The 17,439-nt window shown below is 43.5% G+C and overlaps 1 protein-coding gene across 4 annotated transcripts in view; it reads right to left on the reverse strand.

Moving 5' to 3' along the window:
* CAMK2A (calcium/calmodulin dependent protein kinase II alpha) overlaps positions 1 to 17,439 on the reverse strand; it is a gene marked incomplete at its 3' end in the record, with an annotated part of 118,426 nt that overhangs the window by 81,278 nt on the left and 19,709 nt on the right. The gene's annotated exons all lie outside the window — the stretch shown is intronic.

Raw genomic sequence — 17,439 nt, forward strand, 5'->3', positions numbered from 1 at the left:
GAAAAGGAAGAGGAAGCTGTTCGATTTCCCCCCACAATTTCCAGTGCAGAGTCCTGTCTGTCTGTGGCTGTAGCACAGAAGAATTCTTTCTTCCTCATCCTCAGGAAAGAAAGGTACCCATACGCAGCACAAATATGTGGTTTGTATTAGTCTGGAACCATTCATGCTCATCCTTAACATGCTGCTTTCAGTCTAGATTTATTGCGTAGATCCTGCCATCCAGGCAGGTGGGTGTGCTTACTTGGCATGTGTTTGAAACTCTCCCCTTGTGATCTTGATATATGCCCACCCACAATGTCACTGGGCAGGTGTGGATACACACACACACACACACACACACCATTGCTGGGACCGCCTGCATCTGTTTTCAGATGGGCAAATACAAAATCAATATGCTATGAGCTTTTATTTTTGGAATGAATCCAGCTTGTCAAGAAGCATTTTTCAAGGGCAAAAAAAAAAGTGCAACACAGCTAGGTAGGAAAACCAAGTGCTCGGTCGCTCTTCATTCCAGAATGATGTGTGTACAAAGCCTGTCTTAAGTAAAAGAGATGTGGAGGGTAAGATCTAGGGAATATTGTTTGGAAAGTCCAGAGTCATTCTTTTGTGGAGGAGCATCCAGGAAACTCCTCACACACCTACTGTTCATGCCTTGGGGGGGGGGGGGGAGTACTTCTAGGGAATCCATCTATTTCAGTTTCTCTCTGTTTCCCATTTCTCCAATCTTAAATTACATTTCTGCATCAGTTTTTGATTTTTTAAAAAGCGTTACATCCCCATGAGAATTTGTCAGCCTTTTTTGTTGTTGATTTCTCCTAATACACACAGTTTTGCAAGTAACTTTCAACATTTTTGTATTATCTTCACTAATATATTCACTTTCCCCTGATAAAACACATTTTTGTAGGGATTTTTTTGGCTGGGGAACTGCACTGCAAAATTTGGAAGAATAGCTGTGTTAAACCTACATACTGTATTGGGAAATATGAACCAGATTGAATTTTTTTCCTCACATCCCAAAGTGCTTCCTGCACCTTTGGGGAATCATGACAGATACCTCTTCCCCTATCTGTTGTGTGCTATAGTAATGCCTCCCCCCCTTTTTTTTTTACAACACAGACAAGGCACCACTTTTCTGTTCTCTTCTGTTCTCTTCTCTTTTTGCAATTCCACATATAGGGTTTGGCAACGTAGCAATTATTCAATCACTCTTCTTTGCAATTGTTCCCATTTAAGTGTCTCTATTTTGACTAAAACCAGATTCTAAATGAGGCCAGAGCTTCTTTGTATAGTGGTATTTAATATATTCTTATTCCCTATTAGAATTGCCACCTTAAAAGTTATAAAATGGCTTATTTTGCTTTAGGGTCTACGTGTAGCATATGGCGAGCTGAAACACCCTTCCTTACACGTACCTGCCCACATCCACCTGCTCAGATAAACACCTGGCACAGTGCTGGCAGTAAACACACTTGCACTCGTGTATAAATACTCCTCCCAGTGTTTCTGCAATGACACACTGTGCCGCAAAGTTGTGCTCACACATATCTATGCAATAAAAAATGCACATCAACATTTTGAGCAGAATCATTCAATCCAGGTCCTACATTGCTTGATTATGCAACATAATTTCTACAGGTCTCCCACACCTGGCTCACACACTGCATCCATAATGTATGCTTTGATCATATAGGTAAGCACAGATCAAGTACTTCTTGAGGAGGTGTTGATGTGGAAAGCACCCAGTGTGATCCAAGCTGTGGCTACTCTCCTGATGCTGATGAGTGCGACATGGAAGTGGCCTCATGGCAGCAACGATGCTGCCAAGCAGGGTTAGAAACTGGGGTAGAAAAGCTAGGAGCCAAATGGTTCCTGGGACCTGGGTTCTGGGCGCCAAAACAGAATATCTAGTCGCCATTGGGGGGGCGGAGTGTCAGCAACACTTTTTATTTATTATTTTGATAAGCAATTCACATAAGAGACATATTGTTAATATCACATTTTTATCAGAAATTGTAGATACGTGTTTAATTTGATGTTTATAATAAAAAATATTTGTACCTTACTTCAGTTTCCAAAACACTCTACTCTTTATTGTTAAACTCCTTAACATACTGTTTATCCTTAAGATCTACGTTGACGTTTCAAAGCACATACATTTCAGTAATGCTTGAGTGTCAGCCAGGCACAAAAAATGGCACCCAGACTTTTTGAAGTACTCGCAAATGGATAATCTTTAGGTGCAAAATGCGCCTGGCGCCCTGCTAATTTCGAACTCTGTTGCCATGATACTGTATTAATTGGGCCTAAGACACACACACACACACACACACACACACATACTACAGTCTTTCCTACATCCAATGTCAGTCTCTAACATCAATTGAGACCAGCTACTTGAATGAACTACTCTTCATACCACACAGGGACTGTGAGTAGGATTTGCCAGCGATGACATGTTATGATTAACCCTAAACCCTTCAGATAAGGCAGAAAAGAAATAAAAACAAAGTAAATGATGAACCCCCTTTCTCAGGAGACTCACCAAATCCCAGCCCAAACATCTGAAATCATTGCAAGACATGGCCACATTCACTGCAAAATATGTTTGTATTTATCTGCAGTGGGACTGTGGCTGGAAGAATTTAGACCATTCCTCTTCCATGCTGCCCTAGTCCAATAGCTAATATCTGATGCTTCCCAGTAATGTCTTATCTTAGAGTTTCTACATAGGGGCAGCTCATACACGCATGCCTACATCCAGCACAACCAGAGGCATTGAAAGGTCTCAATAACTTTTCACATACACATATTCACAAGTACCTATGGATGATAGTTCCCTCTTGCTACCAGTCCCTGGACGCGTTAAGATTTTTTTAAAAAACAGATTAAAATCTGTACATTAAAAAAACAACCAATCCAAACACAAACTGTAGAAGGAAATGGGAAAGGGAGTTTCTAAGTACAGCATGTCACCATGTCCTTTGGCAGGATCTGCACTGGGGGTGGGAGGCGGGAAGAGGCAGGGGGAATCCCTCTTTATTCAAACAAAAGCTGGTGTCACCGTGAAGCATGGCAGGGCAGCAGGGAACCTTCTGCTTATGAATATGTAAAGCTACTGATTTCTGGGTACTGCACATGTCGCTTGAAACAATGGTCTCTGCGTTTGATGGCAAATGAATAATGGAAATATGTGGGGGAGTTTAGTTTTTAAACTAGTCGGCTAATTGAAAAGCCTCCTTTGTTCCTTTACTCAAAACACCCTTTTGACCTGGAAGGAAGGCAAATCCTGCATTTTCCACCTCTCTCCCACTACTTTACTTATCTAAAGCAACACACCTAACCACTCGCCTTCGGCCTTCCTCTCAGCACATCTCTGTCTATGCAGCAACCTATTCACCAGGATGCCTGTTGAAGGTCCAGCACCTCAAAAATAATATTCTAGAGCTGCTCAGAAAGATGCAAAAAAGAGCAGCCAAAATGATCGAGGAGCTGCAGCAACTCCCAGAATGGTTGCAACATTTTGAGGCTTTTCAGTTTAGGAAGAAACTTTAAGAAAAATAAAAATAAAAATAAAACTTTAATTTTTAAAATAAAGACAAAATACAAACAACATTGAATGAACAGATACAAATGTGGGGGGAGAGAGAAGTAGAATGGATAAAAGGGAAGAAAAGGGAAAATAATACCCTACATTAATTCATGTGATGCATCTTTTATAATCACAATCCAAGGCATCGAGAAAAAGATGATTTGGGGTATAAAATTATGTATATTATGGAGACAGTGGACAGAGCACCTTACCCCCCTCTCTTTCCTAATGCTGAAATCCGGGCTCATTCAATGAAGCTGAATGGTGGGAGAATCAGGAGAAAAGGAAGTACTGTACTTCTTGACATCAATCAGCTAGATAGCTCAGTTAGTTAGATAGTGGTGCTGATATGCTAAGGTTGAACTAAACGATCCTCAGGGTCCCTCCCAACTCTGCAATTCTATGATTCACGCACCACATAGCTAGAATGCACTGCCACAAGACATGGTACTAGCCACCAATTTAGGTGGCTTCAACATGGGCTTAGAAAAACTTGTGGGTGATAAGATGACCAATGGCTGCTCCTCATGACATACTAATTCCAGGATCAGAGGCAACATGCCTTTGAACACCACTCACTGAGGAATATGAACTGGAGAACACCGTTGCATTCACATTCTGCTTTTATGGACTTTCCATAGGCATCTGGTTAGCCATGGTGGGAAGCAGATTAGTGTAGCAGATGAGTCTTCTGGTCTGATTCAGCACAAATTTTCATGCATTCATATACAGTGATACCTCGGGTTAAGTACTTAATTCATTCCAGAGGTCCGTTCTTAACCTGAAACTGTTCTTAACCTGAAGCAGCACTTTAACTAATGGGGCCTCCTGCTGCTGCTGCGCCGCCGTAGCACAATTTCTGTTCTCATCCTGAAGTAAAGTTCTTAACCTGAGGTAATATTTCTGGGTTAGCGGAGTCTGTAACCTGAAGCGTATGTAACCTGAAGCCTATGTAACCCGTGGTACCACTGTATGCAAGTGTCCTGACCACCTGAAAGAGGATTGCTCTGAAGAACAGCAGGGTGCTGTACAGGATCAGTGAGCAGAATATTCTTATTATTGTACCCTGCCCTCTGCAGGGTTCTGTGGGTGAAATAGGTGTGCCAGGCTATCCTTAAGACAGCACACACTATGCATTATAAGGTAGAGTCCATTCCACTGCCTGTCAGATTGCAGCGAGGGAGAGGGTGCTTTGCAGTCTAATTGTGCTGTTAATGGGGCATGTAAAAAGCAAGGATTTCCTGCTTTCAGGCTTCCCGTAGGCACTTGGTTGGCCACTGTGAGAACAGGATGCTGGACTAGATGAGCCATTGGCATGAACTAGCAGGACTTTTTCTTACACTGTAATCAGCTACCTTTGAAGCTTGCAATTTACTTGGCTGACTGCTGGACCCTAATGAGAGGGAAGCTGCAGCTGGTGAACCTGGCCTGCATCCCACTCTCTCCCTGACAGCCAAAGTGCCTCTAATGATGCTGTCCCCTTACCTAGTTTCCCAGGTAGCCTGCAGAGGCACAACAATAGCTTAGTAGCGGCCTTGGAGCAGGCTATCCAGGAATATTGTCCTGCCGACTTTAAAAGGATTGCCATGCATCAATAGCTATTTATCCAAGGTCATTTGCAAAGTACACTTAACCCTTGATTCAGACAGTATTTAGCAGTGTATTTTTCTGCTATGCAAATGAACCACAGCAAACTTCAGGTTCTTATTTCCCATCACCTCCCTCCCTCACACACACAGAGAAGGAGATTGGGAACATCCAGTTACGAGTTTTAAACTAATCATAGTTCATTGAAATAGGAAACTGTGGTTTGTAAACTATGAGCAGTGAAAGCAAGTCTGTATCTGAAACCTAAACCTGTTCTGCCCTCCCCCCAAAACCCAAAGAGTATATTTAGGAGGTGCATGAAACGAGGAGATGGAGGGGGAAAGTCCAGTTGCATGAGCCAACTCTGTTCCATGCATGCAACAACATAGTTCAATCCCAGCCCAGTTAGATCCTGGCAATTCTCACTAATCCTGAAGTGAAGTTCTTAACCTGAGGTAATATTTCTGGGTTAGCGGAGTCTGTAACCTGAAGCGTATGTAACCTGAAGTGTATGTAACCCGAGGTACCACTGTAATTATATTTTAAACTACAGTTCCTTGAGTCTGGACATCACCTATAACTGGGAAAATATTTGTTTTCTGTGAATATAATTTCCTGCAGCAATTTTCTAATCCAGTGCATGAAACAGGAGTTGAACGGGAAGTCAAGGCTCAACATGCCTTGTTCACATAGTGAGAAACCATGGTTGCCTGTTTCATCTGAATTGCACCTAAGGCAGCAATCTGAAACAAATTTGCTTGGGGCTAAGCTCCGTTGAGCACAGCAGAATTTGCTCTTGAGTAAATGCACAGAGGACTGCAGATGTTTCTTGCTATAAGGATGTACTCCTGTGAGTCTGAGAAGAGGGAAAAGGGGGGGAAGATTTTAAAAATAACGGGGGATGGATTAAGGTGGAGAGGAAAGAAATAATGTAACTCAATCTGTGCTTCCTGAAAGATCTGGAGACTGCTGTGTTTCCTTCCCTTGCCTGCTGCCAACTTGCATTCACATGGAGCGTCGAAGCACTCAGTCCAGGAGGGCGCACCCTTCAGAAGAATCACACCATCTGCTCTCAGTGGCAGCAAGTTATCGAAGTCCTGCGCCATTACATTTTGGAAGAAGTTGAGTTAGAAATGAAAAGGACTCAATATGCCAGAGTCTACACACAATATTTTATCAGCCAATAATACTAATAAACCTGTGAAATACCGGTATGTCAGGAGCGAATGTATCTGCAGGATGTGCAACGCCCAGGTCTAAATGGCTCCTTCAGCCTTCCAGGTCACCAGAACAACCCGGACAAGTGAATCTCTTATGAATCTAGTATACCTTGTGGCTGGATATGATGAATGTGATACATCATGCAGCAGACACCTGTCCTCTATGGGAAAGGGTCATAGCATCTGTTTTGCATGCAGAAGGTCCCAGATTCAATCCCTGGCATCTCCAGGTACAGCAGGGAATGTTCCCACTCTGAAACCCTGCAGAGCTGCCGCCAGTCAGTGTAGACAATACTGAGTCAGATAGATCAATGGTCTGATTTTTATGTCAATGACCACATAGCCCCATGCCAGCAGTGAATATACCAACCTCCTCTCTCCCCCTCTCTGCCACCCCTCCACCACCCACATACACTCTTTCACCTCTTCTTCTGCCACGCCCTCATCCTTTCCAGAAACCTAAACTAATTGCTAGCAGAGGTTTCTCCCTCTTCCACTGCTCCACCATGCCTGCATTTTTCTCACGTCATTCTCAACATAATCCTGTGTGGCAGTCGGTTTAAGTCTAAGAGTGAGCAACTGGACCAAGGTCATTCAGTGAAGTTCATGGATTTGAACACAGGTCTCTTTGGTTGCAGTTTAACATACCTGTCCACTTCACCCCACTGGTTGAAGCTACTTGGGAGGTGGGAGGACCAGGTCGGTCTCTCCAGCAGACTGCAATGAACCAAGGCTGGAAGATCTGCAATGCTGTGGTTTCTGGGGATTGTGTTACACTGGCAAGGCTGTGTGTGGGAAGCCTGCAAAGTACTGTTCTATTTTGGGGGCCTGAAAGTAGCTCCTTTATTTCATTCTTTTTTACCTTTTGGAGAGATGAATAATGGTGTCATGAAGAAACAAAGGGAAAGCTTTGCCCATTTCCAGGCTTCTTATTCACACTAATTAAGTACTAGCAGCTCTGCTGAAGGGAACGCCCCCACTTTGAATTTTCAGAAAACAAAGTCAAAATGAATCCCAAAAGAAGCAGCAGCACACAGGCACCAGCCATTCCTTCCCCATTAACGCTGCCTCTTCATGTGCAATGGGCGGAACTTAAGATGCTTCTTTTGACAGAGAAAAGCCTGGTCACTTTTTGGCAGCTGAGGTCTGCTATGCATGATGCAGCTCACCTGTGGAGGTGCCCTCGCATTGGCCATCCACAAGGGAGTCGCTATCACGTAATGAGTCGTGAGCTACCTTGCCACATAGATCAGGGATTTTCCCCATGCTCCCTGGCCCCAATAGATCTGAAATCCAGCTGCACACCAGTGTTTCACTGTGGAGCGGCATCCTCTGTAGTGAAGAAATGTAAAATTCAAAATGGCTTCCATGGGGCAGCCGTGAGATGTAAATGAGTCATCCGATAATTTCGTAAAGTGATATGTAACAGTTGACCAAAAAAATGACATCCCTATACAGTCTTTCCAAAATGATTGACATGGTGTTCATCTAGGCCTGCTCCGAGTTTGAGTGGGGCCTGGGTAAAGGACCCTCCAGTAGGTCCTCTTCTCTTAAGGGAGGCCCTGGCAGATTTCATGGCAATGATGGTTGCCAGAATCAGTGCTTCAAGCAATGTCAGCCGTCTGAAGGACACCATTTAAATTCCCCACAGTTCCCTAGAGCAACACTATGACAGGGGCATTGTGGGAAATTAAAAATGGCAGCTAGACTCAGTTGCTGGTGCTGCTTAGAGCACTCTGACAATGAAAGGGAGTCTAGGAAAGGTTTCAGTGGTGGCACCTGTCAAGCTCCAGTTTGGGCACCTAGCTATTACGTTGTATTTATTGAGGGGACAACCTGTTGCTATGATGGAGGAACTCCTACTCCTTCCTTTCTGAAGCTCTTTTTATTCCTAGGGCACTTTGATGACCTACCATTGGTTCCTTTTCAGATGTATCACAGGATTATAGGAAGGTGCCTTCTACGAAATCCGACCATTGGTCCATTTAGCTCAGTGTTGTCTTCACTGACTACTAGCAGCCTCTCTCCAGGGTTTCAGGCAGGAGTCTCTCTCTCAGCCCTACCTGCAGATGCCAGGAATTGAACCTGGGATATTCTGCATGCAAAGCCATCCCACTAAACCACTGCCCTTCCCCATCTTTCCGCGTCTTCCTACTTTCTCCCTTTAAAACATGTATAGAAAGGATTTATGCACTTTCATTTTGTTGTATGTCATATCAGTGGGCTTGGTGTAAACTGCATTGCATTTCACTGTTTCAATCAAAACAGCACAAGACAATTAAAATCATTAGTTTAATTTGGAGTGGTGGTAGCCATCTCCCAGCTATTTCCCCCAACCCAGTGTAATGTATTTCTTTGGTAATGATGCTAAATCTAATTTTACTTCCAGAGTCATGTTCATGCCCTTATGCCCATGTCATGTTCCATTGATATTCATTTATGTGTGGTAACTAAGGCCGCCATATTTCAAAAAGTGAACATCTGGACACAGAAGTTGCTGGAAGTTTTTGAGCTATTTTTAAGGAAATTCGCCAAAATCTACACTTGCGTCATGACCCTTACATATGGCAACCCTAGTGGTGACCCTTCTGTCGTTGCTTTAATCTAGTAGTATCTTGGTGATGATGAAATTTCTAGGCAGCCCTGAGAATGTTTCCAGGTACACCAGAAAGATCTGTCGTACCAGGACTACAGGAAGTACAGGCAGCTAGATGTTTTGGCAAATTATCCACCCGTGCATTGCCACAGAGGAGACCAGAAGTGGGAAATGGGACAAGATCTCTGCAGAGGAACATGCCACAGATATTTTGAAGCATAAGTTCCATCACACTAGGCTGAAACATAAATATTGCAGCATTATATAAATGTCAGATTTATATCATGACCGGCTGGCAACCATATACAGTAAATAGGATGTCAGAAAACCCCCCAGTATGTTTCTCTGATTGTTCAGGTGGGAGTTGAGGAACTTGTGAAAATTATTGGGAGGAAAATAATTGACGGTGCCTTGGGCCAGTCCTTCCATTTGCAAGAAGGAAAGTTTAAAAGCTGCATTTGAGTGACAGCTGCGCACATACAGGCTCCTCTTGTTTGCTTGCACACTTACTGCTCCTACTCACTGCCTTATAAAGTGTATTGACACCTCGGGTATGAAATGCATTATATAAAGCTCAATTCAGTTTCATATGCTCTACATTGAATGCCATCCAGTTATGAAACACAATGCAGTTCCTCCCAGCTTAGAGCTCCAACCAATAAATCTTCCATAGCTGGAAGGCTTTTGTCCTCTGACTCTCAAACTCCCCCAAAGTTGCATTTAGAGGCATTTCCTTTCTGACACGCAGCCTGCCTGATATTGACAGAAAACATCAAACTAAGCTGCCACAAGAAATGGGTATTGATGGAGTGCTGCTGGGATAACTCCCAAGAGAAATGACTAGCAGCTTAAGCCTGCGGCTCTCAAGTATGCAGAGGTGGAAATCATGAATCTAAACTCCTGGGAATGGCAATGAAAAAGCCAACTTACGGACTGCTATGCTGTAATTTATATAGCTCTATAGGGAGTATAGGGCATAACAGTAGTGATACAAGCCACCCCAATCTCCACGAGCGGTGCGAGATTCCAGGGGCTCCAGGTGCTTACCCAGGGTTTGTGCTTTCTTTTGAGAATAAGGCACAGCAGAGACTATGTAGCAGTCGAGATCCCGATGCAGATCTTTATTCCCCCCTTGTTCCTGATGTAGATCTTCACTCATCTTTTTTCTCTGGAGGGGAGGGGGATGCCATTTTGTGGTTCACCTCAAGTGCCAAAATGTATTGGACCTGGCCAGATTCCCAGCACTCTTAACAGAACACAATACCCAGGATTCTTTGGGTGGGATGTGTTTAAATGTACAGTTATACCTTGGTTCTCGAAAGGAATCTGTACTGGAAGTCCGTTCGACTTCTGAAAACGTTCAAAAACCAAGGCGCGGCTTTCAATTGGCTGCAGGAGCTTCCTGCACTCAATCAGAAGCTGTGGAAGCAGCGTCAGACGTTCAGGTCCCAAAGAATGTTCACAAACCAGAACACTCACTTCTGGGTTTGCGGTGTTTGGGAGCCAAAATGTACAAGTACCAAAGAGTTTGACAACCAAGGTACCACTGTAATTTAAATGTATTGCGCACATACAATCCAAAAGGAATTAAGCCTACAGTCCTCTCTAAACATTCCAAAAGAAGAAGAAAAGTTTCACCAAATGCTAATAAGAAGTATCGTAATATGCGGCATTTGTAAAGCACTTCCACGCGTTGAAAGAGCACCACATGCATTATCATGTTGTAACCTTCACGACAACAACGTAAGGTGAAGGAGTGTCATTATCCCCATATAGTAGGTAGGGTACACTGAAGCTTAGAGAGAATGCCTTGCTAAGGCCACCAAGAAACAGCTGAATGGGCAGCTTCCTGATTCATAGCACAAAAGGAATAAAAGTCACAAGACTGTTGAATGGTGAGTGGATTGAGGAGTGAAACAGCTGTTTTGCTAGCTGAGCAAGTGGAGAGTCAAGGAATTCAGTGCTGACAAATACATACTTGTACTATTCCCTGAAAAAAATCAAGTTAACCTTAAAGAGTTTTTTGTTAATTTTTCTGATCCTGGTAAAGTGATATGTGCGACGTGGAAGCCACTGGAATGCTATACTTGATTTTAAACAGAAATAACACTGGATTCCATTGGGGGGGGGGCGCTTGGTGACCCATACCTCCATTGGCTTTGTCCTGCCCTTGTAGGCTACCAAGACAAGATAGGCCCATTGTACTGGGAACCCATCAGCCTTGAATGATTTGCATGGAAACTGTGTATATAACCACAAACACTTTATGCATAATCTTTCATTTGCCTTTTCAGAATCATGAGCCTTTGAATATTGAACTGGGACAGGGTGGATTCTGCAACATAACAGGAACGCAATAATAATACACTAGTGGGGGACATATACTAGACCAACCACACATACTTCTGCTTTATTGGTTGTTGCAATGCTTCCTCAATTTTGTCATCTAAGAAAAGCACTCTTACGCCACTATAGCACAACAAAAACAGGACACACACCTCAAAAAAACAACAACCCTGAAACATTTCTGGTTTGAAAAATTACAGGATTTTATCAGGAAGTTATGGGACATGCATTGGTTGGAAATGAAGCATTATGTCTGCCCTGAAACTTTTGCAAATGTAAACAGTGTTGAAAGTGAGATCCCATATAAATGCCCCAATACCATCATGAACATAAATAATCATAAATGCACAATAAAAATGACACCTGGGCATGCCTACAGTCTCTCTGCTCAAACCCATTCAAAAGGATAAAAGGGAAAACCCAGCAATATAAACCATAGGATGTTTATTTCTCTATCCTGCTTTTGATATGTGTTTGTCAAGTGTCAATCCTGGATAGACTGAGCATCCTATTGGCCTGAATGCCCAAGCCATTGAATTTGGAGATTTCTTTCTAATATTACTGTGCTTTTTGTCTCCACTCAGTTTGTTGAGACAGAGATATTTTTTATGTTAGAAATGTAAAATATACAGCCATCCCAAGAAAACAGGTATGAGATTAGTTAGAAATGATATCACTCCATCACCCTGGTTTTTTGCTGTTGTTGTTGTTGTTGTTGTTAATCCCCCCCCCCATTCATCTCTTCATATTGGCCTATGTCACCAACTAGTCCTGTAACCAAATGCACGTACTCTGTGCTTCTGAAACTCAGTCCAGAAAATCCAGAAAAATGCATGATTTGGGGAGGATGAAAGTCATACGCAAAGTAAATTATTAGAAATAACAGCTGGAACCAACTATGGTGAGGTCCAAATGCAGAGTGTTTCCACTGAACGCCTGGAGCTATCCCCACATTGGTGAGAAATAGTTCCACACATTTGCATGGTTCCTGATCAAAGATGGCATATTTTGATGTTGAGAACACAAATTCACATAATTATGTCAAAAACTATGTGAGAGGAAGCTCTGTGTAACAGACTGTCATGGCTTTGTTGGTACAGGTTGATGGGGTTTTAAGATCAAAAAAGGCCACTGTAGGCTTGCTAACCTTGCTTCATAACACAGACTGATAATGTTCCTTCGGTAATTATCACTTTGTCAAGCCCACTCATTTTTCCCCCTGAAGAGAGCTAGAGAGAATAGTAAATGCAAATTAAAAGGAAAGGCAGAACCAAGGGAGAGTTTATTAGGGTTTCCATTTTCCTTACTATCCACTGATGTAAAACAAGCTTCAACCGAAGAAAAATAAAATAAAATCTGTAACATACGGCTTTTTAAACCTTTGATCAAGCAATGATTAGCATTATTCAATGAAGTAATATTCCTCTTTTTGCCTGTGCATACATTCTGCTCCTGACATGTATAGTTATTATAGGGAACACTTCACAAAATCACCTTAAGCAGGAGCAGACACCTGTGATAGGCTTATTATCCCCTGGTTTGCCTCTCATTAGTTCGTTGACTGGAGATACGAGAGAAAGCTCTATAGTCTACAGCAGTTTTGCAAGTAAACAAGCACTAACTGTGGTTACCAAATGAAAATGATTCCTCAGCATTAACTCAATGCTAAACAGCCAAAGGTAGGTGCAGTACACTATGATATGAGCAGTTCCGGCATATTTTAGAATGAGACCATTTCTGTCTACCTGAACTCCAGTTTAGATTAGATGATTTGGAATGGGTTCTATAATCAGCATATGTACAAAGACACCTAAGACATGGCTAAGGACGTCCCTTGGCCTCCAGCACATGCCCAAAGGTCTCAGTGCATTAGAAGTCTCAGTTATATCATGCACCCTCAATGAATTGGAGAACTGTTGGAACAGGCACAGACCTGAAATAGTAGTGGGCGGCAACTCCTCAACTTGTTACAAGAGCATCTAATATTTCCAATAGGAGCCAGTCCGTCTGGTCTAGCTAGGGTGGCCACTTACCTATCACTAAAAAAGAGGAAATGCATCACCAAAACAGAAGAGACAGATTTGCATGAAATTTGCATGTGCTAATATATATACAGTTTTCACGTAATATACCACCAGATACAGTGGTGGCGGTGGCGGCAGCGGCGGCAGCAGATTACCAGAGGGGCTGGCCACTGGCCATCTTCTTCCTTCCTGCACTGCTGCTCCTGACAGCCCAACTCATCATCCTAAATGGTGGTGGCAGAAGCAGCAGAGCCCCAAGTGGGCTGAGGAGGATGAAGCTGGCAAGCAGCGGTGCCAGTTAGTATACAGGTGTGGATCCTGGAGGCAGGGGCCCCAGGAGTGGCAGGCGAAGGAGCCTGTGGATTGGGATGGGGGGCGGGAGCTGCTGCAGCCTGTTCTGGCTGTCCCTCCATGACTCATCTCAGCTGCCCATCCACCGCCTTTCATCATACTGTGATTTGCAGTGCCACCTTTCTGTGGCCAAGCAAACTGCAGCATGACAGCACTCTTACATTTTTATTATATAATATACAAATTTAGAAATAGGTGCTAGAGTTCAAATAGAAATACAATACATCCAGTTGGGAAGACTGACCAGGTGACCGGTGTGTCTGCTAAAACTATTGTCCAGCTGCCAACTGTTGATGAACAACTTTCAGGTCCCTGCTGCTTCCCCTTCTTATGGCTCCTTATCTTTAGACTGGACTTGTCTGTACACCTTACAAACAGAAGGCTCCTTCAAATAGACTACTGTCAGAGTGGGCATTCAGTTAGAATACAGCCTTCTGTAAATCAGAGTGCCAAAATTGAAATTTGGGGATCTAATTCCATATGGACTTATTTGGGGCATTGGTCCATCTTGCCCAGCATATTCACTGACAAGCAGCGGCTCCAACGGCCTCAATAAGCCATCTTTCCCAGTCCTGCAACATGAGATCCTTTCCGCCAGAGAAGCAGGAAACCGAACACGGGGCTTTCTGAGCACAGAGCGTGTCCTCTAACCATTGAACTACGAGCCCCACCACCTGGGTGCAAATGGCATTTCCTTTTCCCAGTTATTCTTCAGAGTAACCTATTGTACTCCTACAGGTAAAAACTACGACGAGCATGCTTTCTTCAACTTGCACTAAGCATACAAGGCATTGTTTGCACCACTGTTAACTCAGAGTCTCAAATTATGCTTCTCTCACAGGTACAGGGCCCCCAGGTTGTCTCTGCCCTCTGAAGCAGACTCTGCAACTCTTACAGCTGACCTGCCTGCCCTCCACACCCTCTGGTGATCTCTGTCACAGAAACCCCAGAGACCCGGCCTCAGACGGTTTGTCACCCAGCTTCCTCTGACTTCCTCAGTTGCCTTTTGCAGTTCATTGCACACAATCTGGTTCCCTCTCTTTGGCTCCTCTGTCACCTAATTGGCTGGCTGCTGTCCCCGGACTACGCTCTGTGACACAGCTTAAGCCCAGGGCACTGCATCTTTGGCCGAGGAATCTCTTGCAGAAGGATGTTTAGCAATATCTCTCCCCCTGCTTATCTTCCCCCTAAAGACTGAGGGAAATCTGCTCCATTGCTGCTGAACACTTGCCTGTGCAGAGGTTTATAACCACCGCATTAATTAATCTGTTATGACCTTTTTAAAATATGAGGTTAATACTGATTGACTGTGTCTTTTCTAGAGTCAATGCCACACCACTTTAATAGGTTTAAAAGGAAGGTGGTATTTTGAATCCCCTTGACAGCAGGCATGTTTGGGGGAATACATATTAATTAACTGACTAAATAAGTCCTTCCAGATTCCCTCTCTCTGCATGGGGAGCACAAGGAGCCTGCAGGACGGACAGCCCATCCCACTTCTCCAGGGCAGCACAGAGAGGTAAATGGAGAGGCTTATGAAGCTCCCTTACACTGGGGCTTGTTTGGACAAAGCCTTAATGAGCTTTGTTGTTATTTTTATATTTATTACCTACCCTTTACTAGCAGGTCCTGTGGGTGGTTATAAAAATTTAAAATTCTGTATTAAAAACATCTCAGGTGTCAAAGGCAAGGGCAAAAAAGTATACACACAACTCCCGGTTTGCATACATTCAAAAATCGCATCGCTGCAACCCAGAAATAGACATAAAAGGGGGTGTCACAGGGTTGGGGGCAGGCTTACATGCCAATGTTGGGGGGGGGCGGTTTCAGGAATGCAACCCCTGTGCAAAATGCTTGTTGCCTGTATATTAATGAGCTTCATGCATCCATGTCAAACTGCTTTGAGGCTCCTTTTAGCTGAATGTGCAAACAAGCCACATTTAACCCTAGCTTCCAGTCAGATCTGAACCAGAAAACTATGGTTAATAGCATCCAAACAAGCCAGAATATGAAGCTGGTTTCCAGATCTTGGTTTGTTGGAAGCCATTAACCATAATTCTAATTCAGATGTAATGGGAAACTATGTTTGAATGTGACTTCCTGGGTTCTTTGCCCACTCAGGCAAAAGGAGAAACAAAGGGGCTATGCGCAGGTGCAGAGACATAATATTTTGAGTGTGGCTGCTGAATCAACCTATCGATCAATATTATTCTATTACTCTGACTGGCAGTGATCCTCATGCAGGGGTCTTTCTCAACATGAGTTTGAACCTCAGGCCTCCTGCATGCAAAGTATGATTGACAAATACAGAAACTGTGGTGGCAACTTCCTTCAAGTCCCATTAGGAAGCATGAGGGAAAACATCATGCTATGCAAATTTATGAGTCCTGTCCCGGGGATTGAATTAGGAAGGGCATGAGGGTGAGCCACCAGCAAGCATTTAGGGTTTGACAGTTCAAAGGGTGGGTTTGAAGACAGGAGCTCTGACTGGCCCTTGAGCATGGCTTTTCTACTGGAAGGCAGGCAGCTCAGGGCATTAACCATCACCAAGGCCATAACTGAGATGCTTGACATTCTCCAAAGCCTCTGCTTACTGACACCCATCCAAGTGGTGATTTCACCATGTAATGCTACTCTGATGCGGCTTGTCTGTATGTTTGCTGTTTTATAAGACAATATGCTCTTCAAAAATGCCTGGAGGAAAGATGACTTGCTTCTTATGAGTGTTTTCATACACAAAACCTAAAGCAGCTCTTAAAGCAGGCTTTATGATTATGAATGTAAAACTTATATTCACCAGAATTTGCATTGCAAATGCTGTCCCTCTGCTCTCTCTGCCACTTAGCAACAATAGCGAGACAGAGGCTCAAAAGTGATGTGCGAAAACACTCTTGATATTACCTAGTTTAAAAGTAATTGGAGAAAAGTTGGGTTTTAGCTACAAGAAGCAAGAAGGGCTATTGATTGTAAAATTTTAGAGTTGTTTCGCCATAGTAATAGAATCAATAGTTTTGCAAAGTTTCTGTAATTCAAAAACCCTGAACTGATTGTTATAACTGAAGAAAGAATCTCTTTGGGAACTGGGTGCTGGCTGCTCTTTCTTGTGTCTGTCTCTTGTGTTGACAGCACAAAATCCCAAACCTCAAAAGCCTTAAAGGGGCAGTGTGGCTACTAGTTACTGTGCACAGGCCAAAGCTATGAGTTTACACCTAGCCTCAGAACAAGAAACTATCTGAGCCTCAGTTCTCCATCCATAGAATGGGAAAAGCAACCACCTAGTTGTGGGAAGGCTGGAAAACCAGCCACGTAGCATTCTTTGCAGTTCAAATGTTAGATCAAGGATTGTAAGGGATAGTAACCATATATATCTCTCTAGCAGTTCAAGAAGGCCATTCCCTCTGTCCTATTCTCATTCCATTTCTCCTCTTCACTGTGTGTCAGTTTCAAGGAGGTGGGAACGTACAAGATCCAAAGGTGGGTTTTTTGCTTTAAATGCTGTCCTGTGGGCTGGGCCTAAGGGATTGAAAGAAGGGTGCAAAGGGGTTGTTGGAGATGGAGCAGCAATGTTGATGGAAAGTATGGCTTTCAGTCACATGCAGGGTTTTGCATGTGGCCACTCTAGTTCTACAGCTGGGCGGGGGGGGGGGATTACCTTCCTAGGTGCCAGCTGATCCTACACTAAACGGATGGATGAATGGGTAAAAGTAATGGTTCTAGCATGTA

This window comes from Podarcis pityusensis (assembly GCF_964106645.2).
Source record: "Podarcis pityusensis genome assembly, chromosome: 2".
Lineage (NCBI taxonomy): Eukaryota > Metazoa > Chordata > Lepidosauria > Squamata > Lacertidae > Podarcis > Podarcis pityusensis.